The sequence below is a fragment of the Lytechinus variegatus genome, chromosome 4 (assembly GCF_018143015.1).
Source record: "Lytechinus variegatus isolate NC3 chromosome 4, Lvar_3.0, whole genome shotgun sequence".
Classification (NCBI taxonomy): domain Eukaryota; kingdom Metazoa; phylum Echinodermata; class Echinoidea; order Temnopleuroida; family Toxopneustidae; genus Lytechinus; species Lytechinus variegatus.
In genome coordinates, this window is record NC_054743.1 from 4,934,882 (window position 1) to 4,960,563 (window position 25,682).

The window sequence follows — 25,682 nt, forward strand, 5'->3', positions numbered from 1 at the left end:
TTACATTTGTGGGCGATCAAAAATTATTACATTTGTGGGTAAAGTGCATTATTACATTTGTGGGTGAAATTATTACATTTGTGGGTAAAGTGTTATTACATTTGTGGGCGTGATTACATTTGGGGGTAAAGTGTTATTACATTTGTGGGCGTTATTACATTTGTGGGCGATTATTACATTTGTGGGTGTAACACACGCCCATGCCACTTGTCTTTACCAGCCACCATTCTAACGTTACAGTTCACATGGCATGGCAGACATAACGATTGAGTCATGTCGAGATTTATTTTCAGTTTCACAAGTTTTCATTCACGCAACAGCGCCTGTTACAACCAATAATGTCGCGCCAACGCATAATTGGGACCTTTCGCAATCTTCACCGACGCTAATATTGGGGTCCCCTAACACAAAAGTTAACGCTTAATCATACACTTGATTTTAAGATTGATTGTACATTATAGTCAATAGAATCAAACGTATAGGAAACTGCTGTACAATCAATGCTAAGCTTTGTGTTACAGGGGGGTTACAGGCCCTACAGATCTGCTTTTCGTGTGCAAAATCCTTTCCCGCGACACCCGCACCATACATACATGTATATTATGACTGATGGCTGGAGATATTCGAAATGCAGGACCTAAAATAGATTATGACATGGATAAGAAAGTGGTTTTTCAAACAGATCGAGTACATATTAAATGAGGAAAAACTTACTGAATGAAGGCTTAGATATAGATCATTACAGTCCATCGAATCGATATTGCATTTAATGTGGATTATTGGTGGATCACTGGCAATTGATTTCATGGGTCAGATCAACCTCTCTAGCCGAAACCATTTCTGTACACAGCTTATACTGTACATGTACAATACGTTTAAGCACGGACCCTATAGGGTCCATGGTTTGAGCTAACGGGCTTCTTTGTTCTATTGTGTACGGCTTCTACACAAACGATATGCCTCTAGCACACGATGTAATGGGCATTATGTTTTACTTTCTTCAGAAATGGGGATTAGATTCAAATTCCGGGGGGACCACTTCCATTGATGAGTGGATACCAGGCGCGACAATGGGGTTTCGAAAAGCACCCTAAACAATGGAAGTAAGTCTTTTTCATATTATGAAAATGCATCTCTTAATTAGTATTTGGATTGTGACACCCTACAAGTATTGGATATGTATCCCTTTTTCAGCATTTTAAACATCGTTTTGACACCCTTATAACGTTACATAGGACTATACGTAACGTACTTGCCCACTCTGTCCCCTTTTACGCGTTGTCACTCCTGGTATCCACTAATCAATGGAAGTGGGCCCCCCGGGCGGCCTCTCGAGCTCTAGGAGGAGTCAAATGTTGATTTGGAAAGTCGTCCTCAATCGGATATATCGCTGTTACCATAGTAGCAACCAGAATTTTGCACACGAAACGCATATTGAATGTTTCCGCCGCGGATGCGAAACGAAAAAAAAATCTCATGTCACACAATTTGCATTGCAGGACTGAGTTTTACGACCATGATGACGGGCCCAAAAAGTCCCTTCCAAAGTCAACTACCGTTGTAAATTAGCGTCCGCGTCCTCAAACGAAAAAGAATTGGGACCTTTCGCAATCATCACGGACGCTAGTATTAGGGTCCCCTAACACAAAAGTTAACGCTTAATCATACACTTGATTTTTAAGATTGATTGTGCATTACAGTCAATAGAATCAAACGTAGAAAACTGCTCTACGATCAATGCTAAGCTTTGTGTAACAGGGGGGTTACAGGCCCTACAAATCTGCTTTTCGTGTGCAAAATCCCTTTCCGCGACACCCGTACCGCATACATGCATGTATATTACGACTGATGGCTGGAGATATTCAAAATGCAGGACCTAAAATAGATTTATGACATGGAGAAGAAAGTGGTTTTTCAAACAAATCGAGAACATATTGAGTGAGGAAAAACTTACTGAATGAAGGCTTAAATATAGATCATTACAGTCCATCGAATCGATATTACATTTAATGTGGATTATTGGTGGATCACTGGCAATTGATTTCATGGATAAGATCAACCTCTCCAGCCGAACATTTCGCATGCGTTGATATGTACACATCATATGCGATACCTTTGAACTCGTTTCCTTTTGTTTCTTTGTTTCTTTTGTTTACTCCTTATACACAAACGATATGCCTCTCGCACACGATGTGAGGGGCATTATGTTTTACATTCCCCAGAAATGGGGATTAGATTCAAATTCCGGGGGGACCACTTCCATTGATGAGTGGATACCAGGCACGACCATGGGGTTTCGAAAAGTACCCTAAACATGCTAAACAAGGGAAGCAATTCTTTTCCAGATTATGAAAATGCATCTCTTAACAAGTATTTGGCTTGTGAAACCCTACAAGTATTGAATATATATCCCTTATTTCAGCATTTTAAACATCGTTTTGACACCCTTATAACGTTACATAGGCCTATATACGTAAAGTACCTGCCCACTCTGTCCCCTTTTACGGGTGGTCGCTACTGGTATCCACTAATCAATGGAAGTGGGCCCCCCGGGCGGCCTCTCGAGCTCTAGGAGGAGTCAAATGTGGCTTTGGAAAGTCGTCCTCAATCGGATAAATCGCTGTTACCATAGTAGCAACCAGAATTTTGCACACGAAACGCATATTGAATGTTTCCGTCGCAGATGCGAAACGAAAAAAAATCTCATGTCACACAATTTGCATTGCAGGACTGAGTTTTACGACCATGATGACGGGCCCAAAAAGTCCCTTCCAAAGTCAACTACCGTTGTAAATAAGCGTCCGCGTCCTCAAACGAAAGGTCGGGAACGTCGCAGTCAACGCATAATGTCGTATCTTTTCTATTGCGTAATGTCACATGTCGCAACGCATAATGTCGCAGCAAATTGTCAACGCATAATGTCACATGTCGCAACGCATAATGTCACAGCGGTATTTTCTTCAGGACTCGAGCTACAGATAAGATATAAAATATGCTTTCACTTATTATTTTGAGACACGAGAAAGAGAATGAAATTATTTGGAAATCAGGATTACTCTTTGTATGGATATTTATCGGTTTATTGCCATTTCGTCTACTGCCTTTTCCCCCACTATCGCATGGTCTGATATCATTTCGTCTACCATTAGTTAGTGAACTGTCAACATAGTCCAATAACCATTTCGTGTATTTACCATCTCGTCTAATAGCCATTTGGTCTAATATCCGTTTTGTTTATTATCATTTAGTCTAATTGTATTTTTTTCAATTGGTCCTATATCCACTTTGTCCATTATCATTACGTCTATTACCTTTTGGTCTAATAGCCAATTGGTCTAGTAACAACTTGGTGTACTCTCATCTTCGTCCATGTTCCATTTGGTCTAACTTCAGTTTGTTCGCTATCACTTTGTCTAAACCCATTTCGGCTAACAATCATTTGGTATCGTGGCCATTGGTCCTATCACCAATAGATCGAATCGCCGGTGCTAGGATAATTACTCCCCAGACAATCACCTTCCGGACAACTACCCCTTGACAATTAGCCCCCGAGGACAATTACCCCCTGAGGACAATTACCCCCGAGGACAATTACCCCCCCCCCCCCCCCGCCGGACAATTACCCCCGGGACAATGATTCCCCAGACAGTTAACCCCGGAAAATCCCCCACCTTCTCTCCGGCATCGATGTTAGAATAAAGCATGACCCCCAGGGGGGCACTCGACCAAAAAAGTGGTAGGGGTGTGCCGCGGGCGAGACAAAAACCGGGGTCCTTGGAACGGATCATCAGCGTGTGCATCCCTTTGTTTATTTATTGTTTTTTTTTTATTTATTCTCGAATATTTATACAGAGTGGCCTGATCAGCATTAAAAGACATACAATGTACGAAAAACATAGTAACAGGACATTATGGCCCGAATTCACAAAGGTGGTTTTTGCAGAAACCATGGTTTCAACAGTGGGTTTCGGCATGATTTTGAGTCAACTGTTTTAGGTGGTTTCAAACCGTGGGTTTTAGGAAAACCATGGATTTTAGGCACATTGACCAATCACAGATCAGTATTTCGGTACATGCTGAGCAAGTGCATAGACGACGATAAATCAGCTTTGCACGAAATGAAGAGGAGCGAAGCGCTTAATATCGGTATTTGCCGAGCTGTGAGAACATCGTAAGTAATTTACCATTTTATAGTGACAATGAATATTTTTTTCTACGTCTGCATGTATTTGTTTGTAAAGAAATATTATAATTAATGCTGTAAATGCATGCAAAGTTAAGAGCGGAACGGTTTTCTTGGGATGGAAAAAGCATTATCGCACGCAAGTTATTTTCCAGTCCCACGCGTGAAGTTTTGTGTCCTGTCAAAATATAACGAAGAGCTGTCCCGCCGGCGGGACGCGACTCGCTCAGGAGAAGGCATTCATTGTGATATTATCTTACTGCAGAGCGGTAACATAACAAAGCCGCCAAAGTAGTCAGACTTTCAACCACAATTGTGCAAAATTCAAGAAAATTTTGTTCTTAATAAATTTGTACTGTAGCAGCGTTGTACTGTAGTCTAATTGATGTAGTCTAGTGATCACAAAAATAATTTTTCAACATTCACTTATTCAGATCCAACTTGAGAAATGTAGTAGATCTAGCCTCGCACCCCTCGAGGACTCTGATATTTTTTATAATTTTTTTATCATGAAGCCGTAGCCAAGTTAGACATGCTAGTCTAGGCCTTGGGTTAACCCAGGGAACTCCCGCCTGCGTAGCGGGCGGGAGCCCAGGAGCTCACCGTGTAATTGACCATACTCACGGGACAAGGGTAGATTATGGTCAAAATATCTAGCGAGATAAATTATGAAAACAGAAATTATGCACTTACCACGATTATATGGATGATGGTCTAACGAGTGGCAGTTTTTCTGACATCTGGGCACAGACTGGAACCTCAAAAAATGAAAAGTTTTCTCCTACCCCCGTCTCGATCGGCCATTTTTGTTATGAATTGTTATGAATGAATTGTAACAAAATGGCCGATCGAAACGGGGGTAGGAGAGAACTTTTCGTTTTTTGAGGTTCCAGTCTGTGCCCAGATGTCAAGAAAACTGCCGATCGTTAGACCTTCATCCATATAATCGTGGTAAGTGCATAATTTCTGTTTTCATAATTTATCTTGCTAGATATTTTGACCATAATCTACCCTTGTCCCGTGAGTATGGGTCAATACATGAATTACATGAGCTCCTAGGTTAGCCTTGGGTAGGCCCTGTGTGTCGAATCTGGTAAACAATTGATGGAATCCCCTTCAATATCCACATCACTGCAAATTGGTTAAATGCACTAAATTTAAGTTTTATACCTTTTTCACACATTATATCATAAAAGGAATAAATATTCTTATAGGGCCTAAATAATCAGATCGATCTGGTGGCCATTTTTTTTGCAAAATCTTCCCATCCCTTGCTGCGCACTGCGTAATACAATAGGCTTGACTCGCTTTGTTTACATTCTTGATGTAGCTACAATACGATTAACACAGGGAACTCCCGCCCGCTAAGGGCGGGAATTCCCTGGGTTACAATACGATGAGCTACGTTGTGAAGCACCGTTCTGTAGAACAATTAATTGAATGGATTATTTTAACAAATCACCCAAAATGATAATAAGAATTTACATTTTGGTTGGAAATCTGGCAGGTTTGAAGAGATGTTGAATTATGTTTCATGTCCATTAGATTTAAAGCTTAATTTAATGTAGATCTATCTGTACTTTGTTTATTTCCGCAGTAAATTTTTGAATGGGTGAAAACATCTTACAAGTTAACATGCACAGGCTGTCCTGAGAGACTATTAAAGGAGGATTGTAAGAGAGGTATGTTCATTTTTGTTGTTGTTTCTATGTGGACTTTTGTCTATTTTCTAAATTTTTTCTTTGTCACCGTCTAAAACTTTTTTATCTAATTTGTTGTCATGATAAAGAACCACTTATTTTGATCAATTTCAATCTTGGTTGATGTACACATCTGACAGTGACTGAATTGATCTAAATTCTGTGTCACATGGTCATAGAGTATAATGCCTAAATGTCAAATATTTGTAGATCCAGTTGATCAATTTAAATTTAACTTTATGAGAATGGCAATCTGATTAGGTTGTGGGCAAAAAAAAAGTCATTTGACCAAATATATGCAGATTTAAAAGGTAGGCCTATTAATTTTGACAGTACGCAGTAAAGGTAGTTAAGAATACATGTTTTTTTAATGTTTAAATATTTTCTTTTGCTTCTCACTCTAACTCAATAGGAATATGCCAACAAGAACTGCAATGAGGAGTCATTGACAGGAGGAAACTTTTTAAAAGAGACCACACACTACCTCATCAACATGCTTGAAGATGATCTGAGCCTGAAGAGGGACAAAGGGCCTAGTGATAGACTACCTTTCTGCAAGTATTGACAATTCTGCTTTTGTATGGTGTAAGTATTTTTTTTAATAAGAAAGTTATATGACAATAACATCTCAAGACAAGCCTAGTGTATGCAAGTATTAGTGATATTCTTGTAAGAAGGAAGACTCAATGTAAAAAGTGATAATAAATTTTGGCAACTGCCTGTTTTTAATTTACAATGAACTGTGCATATGATAATACAATCAGAAATGTAAATTAGAACTATATGTTTTGTCATCCATTGTGGACAGATTCTTCCAAAATCCCTAATTTACATTAAAGAAAAAAATATGAGAGGTTGCATCATGATCTTGGTTATTTGAAAAAAGTATTGCATCGGCTATGCTCAATGTATGTTTTTCACACAAATGTTTATGGGATACGGATAGGTTTAGCCTTTAGACCAGTAAAGTAATTTTTAAAGGATTCCATATGGGAACCAGTCTTTTTTTTCAAATCTTACAATGTAAAGACAATAGAATAGTTACATTTTGTTTTCTCTTTGTCATCTTAAAAAAAGAAAAATAAATACGCAGAGTAAGATGCAACTTCTGGCAATATATCTTCATTTACAGGATAATTTCAGGGAATACGTGGTGATGAGGCATCAGTGTTGCAATTATCTGTTTGTGAGTGATCAAAGATGTTTCGCAAGCCATAGCAAGAAGAAAGAGGTTTTGTGAGAACTTCAACAACAAGAGATCTGAGATTGAGGCTACCCAACAACAACTGTGTGAGTGATCGATTGGACCCATGTCTATACAAGAATTCCTGGAGGGAAACAAGCCTTGTACTTTCCTGAAGGGCAAGTCCACCCCAACAAAAAGTTTCTTTGATATAATACAGAAAATTCCAATGAGCATAACACTAAACATTTCATCAAAATTTGATGTAAAATGAGAAAGTGTTGACATTTTGAAGTTTTGCTTATTTTCACAAAACAGACATCCTGGTCAGTATGCAAATGAGTGACAAAGTGACGTTCTCCACTCAGTGTTTCTTTTTGTAATATACTAGTATCATGATTTTTTCCCCTCATAATGTGTATAAAGTACAGGTGAGATATGGTTTGATTTCTCCCTGAAACTTTTGTAAAAAGCCATTGTGGCAACCTATACTCAATTCGATGAAGAGTTTTCTCATAATTGTGAATTCTGTAAAAAATCAAGCATTATGATATATTTCTACAGAAGAAAGAGTGAGTGTGTGATACTGATATAGACTTGTTTGCATATCACCTGTTTTACCACTTGATTAATTAATTTCTTATTTTACATCCTATTTTGACATTTTCAGTGCCATGCATGTTTTATTTATCTCTATTCCATTCACATTAACTTTTTTTTGTACAGTGGACTTGCTCTAGAACAGGTATTTTTTGTAATGTACAAGTAAGAATTTCATTATTTATTTGTGTCTTTTTTAACACTTTTTTTCAGGGGTGGGGAGGGGGTTGAATCGACCTCTCTTGAGATCTCTGCCAATGATCACATTAACGCCTTGAAAATTGGTATGATAATAGTGGGGGATGTCCTGTGCAATGCTGTTTGGTTAATTTTTCCGAAATCGTCAGATCTTTTACATTAATTAATTATGCTAATTTCTGCATAAATCATACTTTTATACCATTGCTAACAATCAAAATGAAAAAAAAATCCTAGATTGAAAATGAATTTCTTATGTATTTTATTGTTTTATGAATTTCTTATGTATATCTTTGTTTTTCAAACTTGTTTTTTGCCAAAATTATAGCAGAACATTTTTTTGAAGCATAATTATGCTGGAATCAAGTAATTTCACCTGTGAAAGTAAAAATAATCATGTCCATATGAAGAAGATGAGAAAATTCAAGATTGACTTGTACACAAAATCACGTTTTGGAGCAATTTTGGGTCAGACATGCACTTATGTAAAGTTGAGTAAGTTTCCAACAGCATGCCCATGCATCGTAAATTTGATCTCAAAAGATGTGCATGACTTCAAAGTAAAAAGTCGGTGAGTAGAATGGTCGTAAAATTTCGCACAGCGGAATGGTTGTGGAATATGTTGAGGGAGGGGGTTCATTCACCCTACCCCCACCATAGTTCTATGCCCCCCCTCCCCCGGGTTTTACATGTAGGGTTAAAAGAGCACATTATTACTAAGAATTTCACATGAATACAAGTATTTGAAATGAACTTTTATCAGATTTAGTTTCTTTCAGACTACATGTATCTTCAATTATTTTTTCATTAAAAAAAACGCTATTTAATCAGGACGCATCAAATGCAAATTCCTCATTTACTTTTTCATTTGAAATATTCTCACATAATTTAAGTTGTCTATTTCAAATGCTTAAGATTAAAACTTTGATAGCTCACAGAAAGTTTATTGCATGCCCCAAAATATGCGTATGTGTCCATGGGGGTCATCGATTCTCATTGCTCTTTCTTTGTTTTTGCATCAGTTGTGTTTACACTTTGTACAGATAACCATTGGGGATTAAATATCATATGCATGTCCAAGAGGATAATAAGGTCAAAAGATCATATAGCATACACTTTAGATTGATTGTGATATCAGGCAAGACTGGTGGTTCACCTTGTTTTTTGTTGAAATGTATTCTTTTAAAGTGTCCCCAGGGCAACAGCCTAGCTAGGGCAACCAGGTAGCCTTGAGTAGAGCTCAACTGTGGCAAACAGGAAAACACTAGCTTGGCCTGGCACATGCACATTTAGGGAGCATGAATGAAACAAATTAAAAGGGCAATTAATGCATTTTCTTGGAAAAAAAAAATAATTTCAATTGACCCCAAAGGATAACCTGATGGCCTAGTTTGGGAAACCAGGTAGCCTAACAAGTAGAGCTCGACTCGGGCAACCAGAAAAATACCAGTTAATAATTAACAATAATAATTATTCATTTGGGCCATTATTGTATTGTAATACAAGAATGATGTGGCAATATATCAAAACTTAGACCTTATTATTTCACAAATGTTTGTAATTTTGCAATGTTTTTAAAATGCCAATTGATTATTAGATTTTCAGTGTGTTATATTTTATGTAATTTCCTGGTGTGATTTTCCAAGGTGCAAGATGGTTTCATGCAAATTTGATAAAGATATACAGAAAAATGATAAGAGTAGTCTTTTGCTTTTTTTTCTGATTTGGACGAAATAATCATGAAGATGATCAAGATGAATTTGGTGGTGATGAGGATGATGGTGTTGGTGCTGCTGATGGTGACAAGTGTGGTGGTGGTTATACATGTAATGGTGGTGATGATAATGAGGTTGATGACAATAAAGATGGCAATGGTGATGTTAGTGTTGATGATGATGGTAATGTTGATGACGATAGTAATGATCATCCCCTTTCATCTTCATCACTCTTATTTATATGTATCCCTCTCATCTACATCTCTCCTCTAATCATCTCCCTTATCATCTGAGTTCATCTCCATCCCTCGTCTCACCATCTCCATCACTCTATCCTCTCATCTCCAGTTTCCCTCCATCCCTCATCTCCATCACCCTCATCACCTTCATTCCTCCCATTATCTCCATCACCCTTATCAACTCTATTCCTCTCATTTCCATCCCTCTCAACATCTCCATTTTCTCATATCTCCATTCATCTCAGGAAAATGCATATACACAAGATAGAATTCAACAGTAAAAATACTTGTTTTGAAATATAATATCCCTCTGTGAAGTGGGTTTTATTATTTGCCATATGAAGTTGAATAATTACATAGTAAACACTATACTTAACCAAATTTGCATTTTTGAAAGAGAAACTGAAAGTTTCATGCACATTTTCAGTGGATATAAAAGTTTTCAGTAAAATTACATTTTTAAAATAAATTCCAGGGGGGGGGCAACTGCTGCATAGAGCCTTGCTTTTGAACATTTTTGGGGCCGGGATTATATCGTCCCAAGCTGGCCCCCATGTATATTTTCCTTTAATACATTTTTGGGGCCGTGGCAAAAAACGCCCGACCCCCCCCCCCTGCAGCGCCTGTGCATGTGTACTATACATGCAATTTTAGCCTGAATGATGAATCGAACATCTACAAGTCAAGAAATTGAAGCCTATTACCACTTAAAACCAAGCTACACACCATGGAAAATAAATATATTTATTTAAAAAAGTAGAAGGGCAGATCCTACGATGTAAAGCTTCATCTAATTTTGTCTGAAGGAGAGCAGCAATAGACATTCTTTGATCGATGAATTAACAGGCTTAGTCCTACAAGTCGTTGGAGTAAACTAAACTCAGCCAAGCTCGGCTCTTTGACTGTACATGCACACTTCCATTGGGGATATCTTCGGGTCTGAAGCGCCCCGGCAGCTACGGGGGCCGAGCTACTAGTAATATTGCGATGAAAAGCACCCGAATCTTTAATCCGTTTTTCGCTACTCACGATCAGAGATAAAGTTGACAAACCTCAACAAATCAGGCATCTACACTAAGTTTTACTCTTTCTATGAAGAAATTGAGTTGAGGGAATACAAGGCAGTCTATCTTCTGCGACAAAAGTGAAGAAAATAATTTATGATCACAAAATTAAGTCAGTTGTTGAGCGGGGTCCCGGGGCCGAGTCGATCACCAAATACAGTACAGCAGCTAATACATTAGTCCACCTCCTGGACTGTTGTTATTTTGTACGACACGACTACCAAACACCCAGCACACTACAACCCCATAACAGTACACGCATCCACACACCCTGAATAGTCATATGAAATTTTCGGGGAAAGTGAATCAGTGGGTAAGGTGAATCACTGGGGGTAAGTGAATCAGTGGAGGGCGCGGGCCCGGGCGTGTGTGTGTTGGTTATGGTTTGCCCAATCAGTAAAAATCGTCCAGGACGTGGACTACTAATACATCTGTACCTGGAAATCGCAAGATAATAGTAGCTAGAAGCGCATAAAATTACACCTTTTTCATTTTTTTATATTTAAACGAAAGAAAGTTGTAGTAATTGAAGAATCAGACCGTATTGCCACTTATGCCAGTGCTAGCTGTAGAATGTAAGTTTTCAATGAAACTGAGCATGCTCAGTACGCGCTAAAAAGGGGAAATCCCTGGTTTTGAGGTAAAACCTGTGGTTTAAACCATGGTTTCATTTGAGTCCACTGTTGAAACCATGGTTTCATTTGAGACCACTGTTGAAACCGTGGGTTTTAGAAACCATCGTTTGTGAATCGCAAATTTTAGAAACCATGGTTTTTCAAAAACCATGGTTTCTAAAACCCACGGTTTCTAAAAACCATGGTTTCAAACGAAACCACCTTTGTGAATTCGGGCCAAAGATACAGAAAAAAGGAACAAATACAAGGTAAAAATACGAAAATGTGTTACGAGTTACGGATGGCAAGATACATGATATAAATATACAAAATATTAACATTAAAAGCTGGTCTACCTCAGGGCTCTGTGATTATATATATATAAAGCATTTAAAAAGATAAAAGATCGTTAAAACATAAGGCAAAGTATTACACAGTACTAATAAATTTAATTTTGGAATTAAAAAAAAAACAAGCAGAAGACATAATACATCATTTGATAATTTTATCACTAATATCACTATGGAACGGGTATGCGTGTATGATGCAGCTAGCCCGGTGGCATGGCCGCCGGGTGCGCTCGCTGCGAGGCGATGGTCGGACAGCGCTCTGCGGCTGCATTTCAACAAAATTGCAGCTCATTGTAGCAGATCAATAAGACCGGATCGGCGTAACGAAATATATGCCAAGCTTTGGAGCGGATTTCTTTCTTCTTTTTTCTCGATAAGAAGAAAATGCTTTGCTTTGGAGCGGCTTTGTTCCTTTTCTCAATAAGACAAACGCAGGTGAGACTTGCCAGAGGCGTTCCACTTGTTTGTTGTTGAAATGCCAAATTAGATAATAACATAGAAAAACGACTAAAAATATTTATCCATATATATTGTTTCTTGATTCAAAGTTAAAAGTTTATAAACTTACTATCATTGCAATAGGTAGTTACAATCAACATGACCAAGGGAAATCTCCTGTTTATATTCTACAAAAGAGCTGAGAAAAAAAATATCAGTTATTATAGTGTCAGAAGTATGCTACTTAAATTTCTAGGTTTTTACCATTTTTTGTTTGTTTGATTTTATTTGAATTTATTTCTTCCACTCTTGTTTTCCATTTCAATTCATAATGCATGATTGATAAACAATAATTAAATTACATACAAAGATGAACATGTCTGAAAGAAAATAATGACTTATAAGTTGAAAATGAGGTTCTGCTAAAGACAAGGTGTAACCTAAATTAATATCAGAGATTGCATTTATGAGGCCCCGGAAAAATGCATGGCATAATGATAGATTTATTGTTTTTCATAAAATAAAATACAAAATTTGCCCCAAACTGTTAAGACTGACGAAGTAATTAGACAATTGCAGGGTAACAACTAAGATTTGTAACGGAAAATAGATACGATAGACCTCGGGGGGGGGGGCACATACATTGACGAGTGGATACCATGCGCGACCCAAAAAACACGTAAAAAGGATGTCTTTTTCACGATAGGGCACGTTAGGTATGTAACGTGATAAGAGTGTCAAAAACACAAAAATAATAAAAAAAGGGTATCTATTTCGCTAGGAAAATTACGTGTTTAGGGTCGAATTTGCGGGGATTAATAAACAAAAATAAAATGTTTTATAAAGGATGTACTTTTTGCCCGAACACTTCGTGTTTAGAGTCCGATTTGTGCGAGGTGTAGGAGGTGGGGTCGTACTAAATCAAATAAGGTAAAGCTGACGACCGAAGGACCCGTAACAATAAAACATTCCTGTACTTGTTAAGGGGTGCATTTTCAGAATATGGAAATAACGTGTTTAGGGTGCTTTTCGAGACCCAATGGTCGCGCATGGCATCCACTCGTGAAAGGAAGTGCCCCCCCCCCCTCCCCCGGGCGAAAGACACACCGAGTGATGGAATTGAGATAGAAAGTTATATTATTGTAATAATATAATGAACAAGTTTAGATGAAAGGGAAAACGATAGAGAGGAGGAGAGAGAGAGGGAGAGATAGATAGACAAGAGAAGGAGAGAGATAGAAGAGAGAGAGGTGGGAGACACAGAGAAGGGGTGAAATAGAAATAGAAAAACGAAAAGAATAAAACAAAAGAGAGACAAATATAGGGGCGGAGTGGGAGAAAGAAAATAGAAGAAAAGGCAAGAATATACCAGCTGAGAAAGAGGGAGAGAGAACGAATAAAAAAGGGGGAGGGAGAGAGCGAGAGAAAGATTATAGAAAGAAAAAATGACAAATACACACCAGAAAACAAAGAAGCAAAGAAAATTGACCAGAAAAAGAGTTCATTGGGAAGGAGCGAAAAGCTGCGTTGACTCCGTTTCGTTGGAGACATCCCAGGCGGTGAATCATACGTTCTTTCCTGATTTTCCTCTCCTGATCTGTAGCACCAGAAAATCCCACGGTGCCACATATTTTGAACTTGCTTATGGAGTGTCCTGGAAGATTGAAATGATGAGCAACTGGAAGTCCCGTGGTGTGAAGTCGAATTGATCGTAGATGTTCATTGGTGCGATCGGCCATCTAATAGTCTCACCGACATATAGCATTTCACATGCGGTGCACACTATAACATAGATCAAGTTGGTGGTAGTGCATGTAAAATGATCCCGAACAATCTATGTTATATCTATGTTATAGTGGTATAGGCCTATCTATGTTATAGTGTTATATCTATGTTATAGTCAGTGGCGGACCGTGACCCGGATGAGACAAAGCATTGGAAGGGCACAGCATCGTTCACTTACAATACAGTGCTTTGTCTCCTCGGTCACGGTCCGCCACTGGTAATAGTGATCTATGTTATAGTCTTAAGGCCTAGTCTCGAGCTCTGCTCTACGGTGTGGCACCCAGATTTATAAAAGGATATTTCCAAAATATGAAAAAGTACAACGTAGAGTAACACACCGATTTTATTCCATTCACGATCTTTGCTATGGGAGGAGACTGAAAGAGTTGAACTTGCCATCTCTTTCCCACAGACGTCACACAGCGGACATGATTCAGGTGTATAAAATTATGTATAGCCATGATGACCTTGATACCTCACACTTTTTCGATCATCGACCGGGCAGTAAAACTCATGGTTATTACAAAATGGCAAAACGTCCAAATGTGTTTTGACCATTGAAACCATTGGTCTAGACACCCAAACTCCCATGCAACGTTCCAATTGCTTTCACTAATAGCTGGTGATGTCAGCTCAAACCCAGGCCCAAATAACAGTACTAATGACGAGCAAAGGAATGCACTGGATGAGCTTCGAACCCAACCGACACCGGAGGGTGCAACTTATGAATACAGTCGGGCATCCCTCATGGAACTAAACACGGTCCATCTACGACAACAGCCACTTAACCCTACATTATGGAGGACACTATCTAATCTTGGTATATCTCGGAGAAAGAAAAACAGACGAAGTAGACGACGACCTATGTTAAGAAATACTTACGTTCAAACAATTTTGCTTTCACAGAGGAACATCGAGGTCTTGTTTCATAAGGAGGATTTTAAGGATAACAAGGATAATAACGGAGTTTTACATTGGATTACCTATTTTTCTAAGAAAGGAACTTTAAGAAGAAGTCTACATTCTTATTCAGAATCTCTGGTGAGTTCTATAGACTAAATATTGTGACTTTTTAGAACCCTGAGCTTAAGGTAACTTGTGCAGTTCTACATTAGATATCACTGCAGTCCCACCAATGGCTCCTGGAGTGAGAACGAACAGATATAAGGGAGAGCCCGGCTCAAGTTCCTTTAAATACAAATTACCGAAAGGACTGACAGTGAAATGTATTTCACATGCTCTGGATTTGATTGATTGAGCACGTAAAAGAGAGACTGAAAGCCATGTTCCCATTGATATTTTACATGATGAACTTACAAAGATTTATCCTCTACTAAACACTATAATTTGTAGACATTTTGCCCTTATCCGACATGTTACGGAAGTAGCCGAAGACATCGAAGATGACGAAGATGACGTAACGTCACCGCCCAACGATCAGTCCACTTTGAATGACATTCCACCTCCTCATGAAGACTCGAACAAAGGATTGACATCCGAAGAATATCATCAGTGTGGCGCTAAATGTGGATCAAAGGATCAAAACTGCATGATGAAATGTAAGGGCATGATTCATCGCATCGACCAACTGTCGCAGGAATTACGCAAGGTTCAATACGCAGTAGAAGCTTTACTCGACAACCCTAGGAACTCCCAGAATCCCTCCTTTCAGCAAGTTCATCAAAGTGATCGCCTTTCAGCACAAAAGCCTCATCTTCAAAAACGTCAAGGTCAGGTGCAAACAGATGTTCCCAGGGTTCCGGATGCGTTCCCAGCCTTACCCACTCATCCTAACTCCCATCTCCCATCTATGATGCATTTGAATGGATATCCAAGACCCCCACCACCTCAAGCAACCAGACCCCCTCCACCCCCCAAACCCACCCAACTTGCTCAACCCAATCCTCAATATAGAGTTTCGCAGTTCTACACTCGGTATAGTGTACAATCCCCCGCGACATATAACCCGCCCCACACTAGTTTTCAGGCCCCCAAGCGGTACCACATTCCATATCCTAACTCTTCACAACGCAGTCATACTCCAATGGATCCGTACCTGGATCCTTATCTCGCCAATAAGCGTCGTTCATACGCTTCAGTAGCTCGACCCTACCTCCTTTCTACGATATTCCAGCAACAGAACCACCGTGAGCACACATGCCGACATGGAATACAGTTACAATGCCGAAGATGTTTTGAATTCGGTCACAAAGAGAAAATGTGTCAATATTAGGTCCACGGCCAAGAAGAGTGTGCCCCAATTAACTTGACGACGAGAAAAGATAACATTAATATGAATTTGTCACCCAAGAGCGAATACTATGAATGTGCTTCTCGTTTATCTAAATACAAGGGCCTAACAATTGGTCACCTCAATGTCCGTAGCCTTTATGATAAAATTGATGAAATACGCTTTTTAATCACCAAGTTTAATTTTGATATATTATGTTTGACTGAAACCTGGTTACATGAAAAAATTAGCAATACTGAAATGAAAATTGGAAGTTATAACATAGTAAGAAAAGATAGAGATAATGGTCAAAGAGGTGGAGGAGTATTACTGTTTATTCGTGACACCTTAACGTTTTCTGAAAGATGTGATTTAGACAACGAGTTATTGGAAGCGAAATGGATTGATGTATCATTGAAATGTAGAACAATAACTATTGGTTGTGTTTATCGTCCACCCAATGCTGATGTAACTTATTTCAATAACATGTTGGACATTTTTGAAAAAGCAAGTATGAGCAATGATGATTTAATTGTACTAGGGGATCTAAACTATGATTATAAGCTCGATGACAATCTGTGTGACAACCCAGTTAATCTGCTAGAAAATCTTTTTTCTTTAAGACAAATGATTCTAAAACCAACAAGAGTTACTAGTACCTCATCGAAATGTTTAGATCACATTCTCAGTTCAATGCCTGACAAGCATTTAATCAGTGACGTTGCTCAAATCGCATTAAGTGATCACTATCTAATTTATACATGCATTGGTTTACGTAATGAAAAGAAAATAAAACATAAAATTATTCGTTATCGTGACTTTCAAAATTTTGATGCCAAGTTATTCATACAGGATTTGAAGATATGTGATGCGTTCAATAATTCAAATACCAATAATTTACCATTAAATGAAATGTGGTCCAAATGGAAAACGTCTTTCCTTGAGCTTTGTAACAAACATGCTCCTTTCAAAGAAAGTAGATTGAAAGATCGTCATAATCCATGGATTTCCTCTGATGTAGTGAAACTTATGTATAAAAGAGATTTCTTGAAAAAGAAGTACGATAAGCTTAAACTTCCTGATCTTTTGTATGAATATCGTCAAACAAGGAATAATGTCACAAAATTGATTAAAACTAAAAAACGAGAGTACTTTAATAATATAACTGAAATGTATAAAGGTAATAGTAAGAAATTATGGAAAGAAATTAATAAATTTACAGGACAGAAACAAAAAAATAATGATATACCTAATTCCCTGAATGGGGATGATTTTAACGATTTTTTTATGAATGTTGGCAAGACAATTTCAGACTCTTTTAAAAACGATGCTTTTGTTTGGAATCATCCTGACAGCATTTATACTTTTACATTCCAGTGTGTCACTAGTGAAAAGGTAACAAAGATCCTTTCACAGTTGCCGAGTGACTCTAATCTTGACATTTTAAATTTAGATACCAAACTATTGCGTATAGCGGCTCCTTTTATAAGTGCATCATTGAGGGTAATCTTTAATGAAAGCCTGTCTAGCGGATCTATACCAGATGACTGGAAGATCGCTCGAACCACTCCAATTTATAAAGGTAAAGGGGATTTGGATGATATGACTAACTACAGGCCAATATCTGTTGTATGCCATTTGGCGAAATTACTTGAAAAAGAGTAACAAAGTCAGTTTCTTTCCTATCTTAAAGAACACAATTTCATAAACATTGACCAATATGCATTTTTACCTAATCATTCGACAACTACTTGTTTACATAAGATGTTAGATGATTGGTATGATTCTTTCAACGAACGTGAGATGGTTGGTACTTGTTTTTTGGACATATCTAAATGTTTTGACTGTATTGATAATAATATCCTATTGGAAAAAATTGAAAGATATGGTGTTAAAAATAATGAGTTGATATGGTTTACTAATTACTTATTAGGTAAAAAAACAAACTGTTTATTGTCATGGAAAATTGTCAAAATTTGATAATCTTTCTGTAGGAATTCCCCAGGGTAGTGCCCTGGGTCCCCTACTTTTTCTTGTTTTTATTAATGACCTAAGTGAATGTTTATTATCATGCTCATGCAATATATATGCAGAATCTGCATATATATTGCATGAGCATGATATTTCCCATAAAAGTACCGAAATCATTACTTCTAAATTACAGTCTGATTTTTAAAACATAAGTAGGTGGTATAAGAGAAATAAATTAAAAGTTAATCTCGACAAAACGTATACTATGTTATTAAAACGAAACACACAATCTTCTCAAGAATTAAACATATATCTGGATAATAACATTATAAAACAAGTAAAACATATTAGGTAATTTGATAATCTTTCTGTAGGAATTCCCCAGGGTAGTGCCCTGGGTCCCCTACTTTTTCTTGTTTTTATTAATGACCTAAGTGAATGTTTATTATCATGCTCATGCAATATACATGCAGAATCTGCATATATATTGCATGAGCATGATATTTCCCATAAAAGTACCGAAATCATTACTTCTAAATTACAGTCTGATTTTGAAAACATAAGTAGGTGGTATAAGAGAAATAAATTAAAAGTTAATGTCGACAAAACGTATACTATGTTATTAAAACGAAACACACAATCTTCTCAAGAATTAAACATATATCTGGATAATAACATTATAAAACAAGTAAAACATATTAGGTATCTAGGAATCGAAATTGATGAGAATCTTTCTGGAATTTTCAAGTAAATCTTTAGCTTTTAAGTTATTTTCTTTGAAAAGGGTAAGTAATTTCACTAATACGAATGTTCTAAATAAAATGTATAATTGTACAATTCAACCCATACTGGATTACTCTTGTTCGGTATGGGGGAACTGTTCTGTCAGTAATAGGAAAATTTTGTTTAGATTACAAAAAAGAGCAGCAAGAATAGTTGAAAAGAATTTTGATTATACTCATAATGGTATTGACATTATTAAGAGATTGAAATGGCAGGTTTCAGAAAAAAGACGAAATTATTTCCTTGCATGTATTATGCATAACTGTGTCTATGGACATGCTCCGATACGTTTATGTAATTCTATTGACAGATTGATATGGTTTTTGATAGGCATCCAATTAATACAAGATTTGCCAATTCGCTCAACGTAGTTATACCTAAACCGAACATTGAGTTTTTTAAGAATAGCTTAAGATATGCAGGAGGAAATGTATGGAATAGTTTAGATTCGGAACTCCAGAATGCAACTTCAATTGATACATTTAAAAGGAAATATAAGAAAACACACTATTCGTAACACTCTCTCCGCTCTCTTTATGCCGGTTTGTGTTTTCAACTTTAAGTTTGGTATTCATTACCCAGTGCACATGTATTATTTTTATATATCTATGTTTTTTAATACCTATGTTGCTCAATTTTGCTTTACTATAATTTACTCTGACTGAATTTGAATTGTTTAATGCACTTTTTCTGTACATTGTTAGATATTTACTATGTCTACAGGACATGTTGAAAAACAGTGTATATATTATCTGAACATGCTTATCCTGTATAAATATTTTTAAATAAATAAATAAAATAAATAAATTCACAACTCACTATCTAACTCGGTTCCTTTAAATTGTCATCAATCCGAGGCCGAGGTTGACATTCCAGATAGTGACAGTGTGTCACAGGACAGTACTTACCCGATTAACGTGACAAACAGAGGGCTTCGGGTCGCTCAGAACATCCATAGTCTTCTCGGCAAATACGATCACCTAAAGGAATAACTCAGGACGAAACCTTGTGATATCTTGACATTTTCAGAAACGTTGTTAGATCACACAGTAACTGACGGAGAACTTCAACTGGATGGCTACTCATTTGAAAGGATGGATCGTAATCGTAGAGGTGGGGGAGTTGCTGTGTATATATCTCATTCTCTGGGTTATACACGTAAACATGATTTAGAACTGCATGGGCTTGAAGCCCTATGGACTGAGATTAGATTTCAAAACTCTTCTACAATACTGATAGGTACTTTTTATAGGCCTCCTAGTGCAGATTTAGCATATCAGAGATTGATAGTGGATTCCATTAACAGGGCGATGAGTTTAAATAGAGAACTATATATCTTAGGAAACTTCAATTGTGACATGCTCTGTACAAAAAGTCACAGTTAATTCTGTCACTCTGTAGAACCCACAAGTTGAAACAAGTTATTCAAAATGCAACCAGAAGTGTAAGTCTGATTGATATTGTTCTAACAAATACCTCTCATAACATTGTAGAAAGTTGTGTTCTGTCTGAAGGATTGAGTGATCATAGTCTTGTGTATTTTGTAAGGAAATTACATAGACCAAAGATTAAACCAAAAACTGTAATCTTTCGCAATTTCAAGAGATTTGACACACAATGTTCCTTGGAAGATCTTTCCAAGACTGATTTAGGGAGGCAACCTCAAACACAGGATGTTAACTTTATGTGGAATGCATGGAAACAAGAGTTTGTAGAATCTTGTGATAGAGATGCTTCAGTAGTAACTATGAGAGTAAGAGGGCAAAAAACACCTTGGGTAAATAATGAGTATATCCAATTATCATATGAACGGGATAGGCTAAAACGAGGGCAGAAGTTAGTGGACTGAGTATCCATTGTCAACAATATCGCTTTTGTAGGAATCATATCAATAACTATAGACATGTTTTAAAGGAGGATTACTATGTAACTAATATGATTGAGCATAAATTAAATCCCGCTCAACTGTGGAAAATCTTGAAAGGTCTCAGTGGCAGTAATGTCCAATCTTCCATTGAAAGTATAAGAGTAAATGATGAGTACATTCATGAACCACTCGAGATAGCAAATGTATTAAATCATTCATTCGCAAATGTTGGTGTTATATCTGAGGGTGCCCCACAACATTATGATGACGGTAACTTGCATCAAGCTGTTTGTAACCATAATTTTTCATTCACGGACATCAACTCTCAGCGTGTACTAGAGATTCTGAAAGCACTGGACATTAAAAGAGCAAAGGAATAGATGGTTTAGACCCTAAATTGCTCAAAGAAGCCACCCCAATTATATATGAACAATTGACTCAGATTTTCAATGTCTCTCTTCAGACTGGGCTAATACCAAATGAATGGAAGACTGCTAAAGTCACACCTATATAAAAAGTGGTGATAAACAGGATCCAAATAAGTATCGTCCAATATCTATTATTCCCATCATAATGAAGGTTCTTGAAAGAGTGGTTCATGATCAACTCCATACCATTTTAGTGATAATGATCTGTTTGTAAAACAGCAATCTGGTTTAAAGAACAAGTCCACCCCAACAAAAACTTGATTTGAATAAAAAGAGAAAAAAAATCAACAAGCATATCACTGAAAATTTCATCAAAATCGGATTTAAAATAAAAAAATTAAGGCATTTTAAAGTTTCGCTTATTTTCAACAAAATAGTTATATGAACGAGCCAGTTACATCCAAATGAGAGAGTTGATGACATCACTCACTCACTATTTCTTTTGTATTTTATTATATAAAATATGAAATATTTTTATTTTCTCGTCATTGTCATGTGAAATGAAGTTTCATTCCTCCCTGAACACGTGGAATTCCATTATTTTAACATTTTGTGCTTCAGGCAATGAGGTCCTAATCATCAAATTCGTAAAAATTGAAATAATGTATAATTCAAACAGTAAAAAACAAAAGAAATAGTGAGTGAGTGACGCATCGACTCTCTCATTTGGATGTAACTGGCTCGTTCATATAACTATTTTGTTGAAAATAAGCGAAACTTTGAAATGTCATAACTTTCTTATTTTACATCCGATTTTGATGAAATTTTCATCATTGTGCTTGTCTGATTTTTCGCTATTGATATTAATCAACATTTTCCTGAGGTGGACTTGACCTTTAAGGAAAAACCATTCAACGAATACTGTACTTACCTATTTTTCTGATTATCTTCTGAAGCAAATAGACCATGGTTGTCTAACAGGTGTCGTGTATCTTGACCTAAAAAAGGCCTTTGACTCTGTCAGTCATGAATTGTTGCTAAAGAAACTTCCCTTCTATGGTATTAAAGGAAGAGAGCTTACCTGGATTCAATCATACTTATCTGGAAGAACCCAATGTACATTTGTCAAAGAAACCTTGTCTGACATTACTAATGTCAAGACAGGCGTTCCGCAAGGTTCGATTATCGGACCTTTGTTGTTTTCAGTTATGGTGAATGATTTACCCAGCATTCTAGATAAGTGTCACATTATGATGTTTGCTGATGACACTATACTGTTTTATAGTGCTGAAAATGTCAATGATATTGAATTAGTATTAAACAAAGAGCTTGAACTTGTGAATAAATGGCTGACACAAAACCATCTGAGGCTAAATTTATCTAAAACGCAATACATGATATTTGGATCCCCCAGGAAACTACCAACCTGTGATGATATTAACCTAGTTGTTAATAACCATGTGCTTTAAAGAGTCAATAATTATAAATATCTAGGTGTGTGGTTGGACGATACCATGACATGGCAAAAGAATGTAGAAGAATCATTGAAGAAGATTGGCTCACGAATAGCTCTTCTCAGTAGGCTTAGAAAATACCTCACGACTGACAGTTCAAAGGCCTTAGCTAATTCACTTATATTACCGTACTTTGATTACTGTAGTAATTCTTGGAGCATGTGTGCACAGTACCTTAAGGATTGCTTAATCAGACAGCATAAGAGCATGGTCCGTCTAATCCTAAAATTTAATTTTTCTACACCTATTTAACAGGTGCTCCATAGACTCAAACGGGTTTCGATTGAAAAAAGGTGGAAATACCATAGATGCAAAACAATTCACACTATCCTTAACGGGGAAGCGCCAATATATCTCTCTGAACTCGTAGTAAGATCTAGTAATGTCCATTCGTACAGAACGAGAAACTCAGTTCAGAATGGTGTAGTGGTACCGCTTGTACGCACACAGGCTGGACAAAAAGGCCTTTTCTCATAGTGCTGCCATTCTCTGGTATCAGCTGGATAGTGGTACCCGTAGTGCAGTCTCGAGGCAATCCTTCGCTACATCTTATTGGAGAGCGAGAAACTACTAAATTAAAATTAACTACCCCTATCTGACTGGTTCCAGGGACAAGCAATCAAATATTTAAACATAAAATTAATCAACAATCAAAGGGAATATATACTTGTCTGGATTTGCTAATACACAATATATATTATGTTGAATTTTGTTCAACATACACACATTATTTCAGTATGTCTGTGTGTGTCCTGCAGGTCGCTTGTCTCTGAACATATTTTCTTCCTTGTTTAATATCTTTTCATTGTTGTACTTGTTAATATATGTATGTATTTGTTACTTTAATCATTAATTATCATATGGATCAAAATGTGTTAATATGTGTCTTCTATAGACCTCCAGATAAATCACTTCCAACCTTCTTTGAAATATTAGAGAAAATATTACAAAATGTTTTATCAGAAAAGAAGAAATGTTTTTTTCTTGGAGATTTTAATATCAATTTAATGAATAATTCAGTAACATCTGATACTTTTTTTTAGATTTATTATCGTCATTTTCATTTTGCCCTTTAATTTCAAAGCCTACCCGGGTTACTACTGAGAGTGCTACGCTAATAGATAATGTTTTTACCAATGTTTCTAACAATGTCTGTCTTTCAGGAGTACTTACCTGTGATTTTACTGATCATTGTGCAATATTTTCTATTTCAAAATTCCAAGAGTGTAATATACCCAATTCTTCTTACCAGAAACGCAATATTAATTCTGATTCAATTTCGCACTTCTGTACAGAATTAGCCCAACAAGATTGGACATACATTGAGGAGTTAAGTGATGTAAATGACAGATTTAACCAATTTTATAATAAATATAAGCAATTGTACAATGAATGCTTCCCTCTTAAAAAAATTAAACGTAAGGAAAAAAAGAATAAACCATGGTTTAATAGCATACTGCGCAAAATGTGTAATAAGAAGCATAATCTATACCGGAAATATATTAAAAACCCAACGTTATATAAGAAAAACAGGTACAAGGAGTGTCGAAATGCTTTTAATACTGAATTAAGAAAGTGTAAAAGGCAATATTATGTAAATAAATTTAATCAATTAAATGGTGACATGAAAAAAACGTGGCAAACAATTAATGAAATCATAAACAAGTGTAAAACCAAGGTGCAATGTACAATGATTAAAGATAATAATGATGTAGAAATAGAAGATGCAGAAGAAATTGTAAACCGATTTAATAGTTATTTTAGTACAATAGGATCAAAGCTTAATAATGATATGCCTTCAAGTGACATAGATTTTTTATTTTATATGGAAAATAGAGTAAGCAATTCATTGTTCATGTCTCCAGTGAGTATTGCTGATATTATTGATGTTGTCAAAACTTTTAAAATCAACAAGAGCCCAGGGTTTGATGATATTAACATTGACGTTTTTAAAAAATCTATTTGTTTTATTTTTCAACCACTGTGCAATATTTTTAATTATTCGCTTGATTCAGGAATATTTCCTGATCACTTGAAAGTAGCAAAGGTAATTCCGGTTTTCAAAAAGGGTGAAAAGGCAAGAATATCAAATTATAGACCAATATCTCTTTTATCTATTTTTGCTAAGACATTCGAAAAAGTTGTCTACAATAAATTGATTAATTATATAGAAAAAAATAACATTTTGTATAAAAGACAATTTGGTTTCAGACAGGGTCATTCAACAAGTTCTGCTCTTTTAGAATTTACCACTAATCTTGCCAATGTTTTTGAACAGAGAAAATTTTTAATTGGAATTTTTTTAGATCTGTCGAAGGCATTCGATTGTATTGATCATGCAATATTACTGAAAAAAATGGAATATTATGGCATAAGAGGAAATGTTCACAAATGGTTTGAAAGCTATCTTTTTAATAGGAAACAATATGTATCTATAGGAAATGTATCATCTAATGAATTCATTTTAAACACTGGAGTTCCGCAAGGATCGATACTCGGCCCGTTGTTGTTTTTATTATATGTTAATGATTTTAATTATGTAAGTGACCATTTCCATTCAATTATGTTTGCAGATGATACTAATTTATTTATTTCAGGTACAGATTTAAATGAAACAGTCAACATTGCAAATTCTGAACTACTAAAAGTTCATGGGTGGTTTTTAGCTAATCGTTTAACTATTAATTTGGAGAAAACATCCTTTATGGTCTTTAAATCAAAAATTTCTACAATAAATGACTCAGTACTAAAAATCCAAATTGGCAATTGTTTAGTTAAAAAGGTAGAGCAAACTAAATTCCTAGGAATAATAATAGATGAAAAACTCACCTGGAAAAATCATGTAAATAACATCTCATCAAAGATTGCCAAGGCTGTCGG

General features: G+C 36.4%; 1 long non-coding RNA gene across 1 annotated transcript; it reads left to right on the plus strand.

Annotated features, from left to right (window-relative positions):
- Window positions 1-4,061: 4,061 nt before the first annotated feature.
- On the plus strand, window positions 4,062-9,292 carry LOC121413230. Its single transcript, XR_005969721.1, has 5 exons — window positions 4,062-4,171; window positions 5,781-5,865; window positions 6,296-6,468; window positions 7,016-7,950; window positions 9,122-9,292. It is a non-coding gene; the product is annotated as an uncharacterized LOC121413230 (long non-coding RNA).
- The last annotated feature ends 16,390 nt before the right edge of the window (window positions 9,293-25,682 follow it).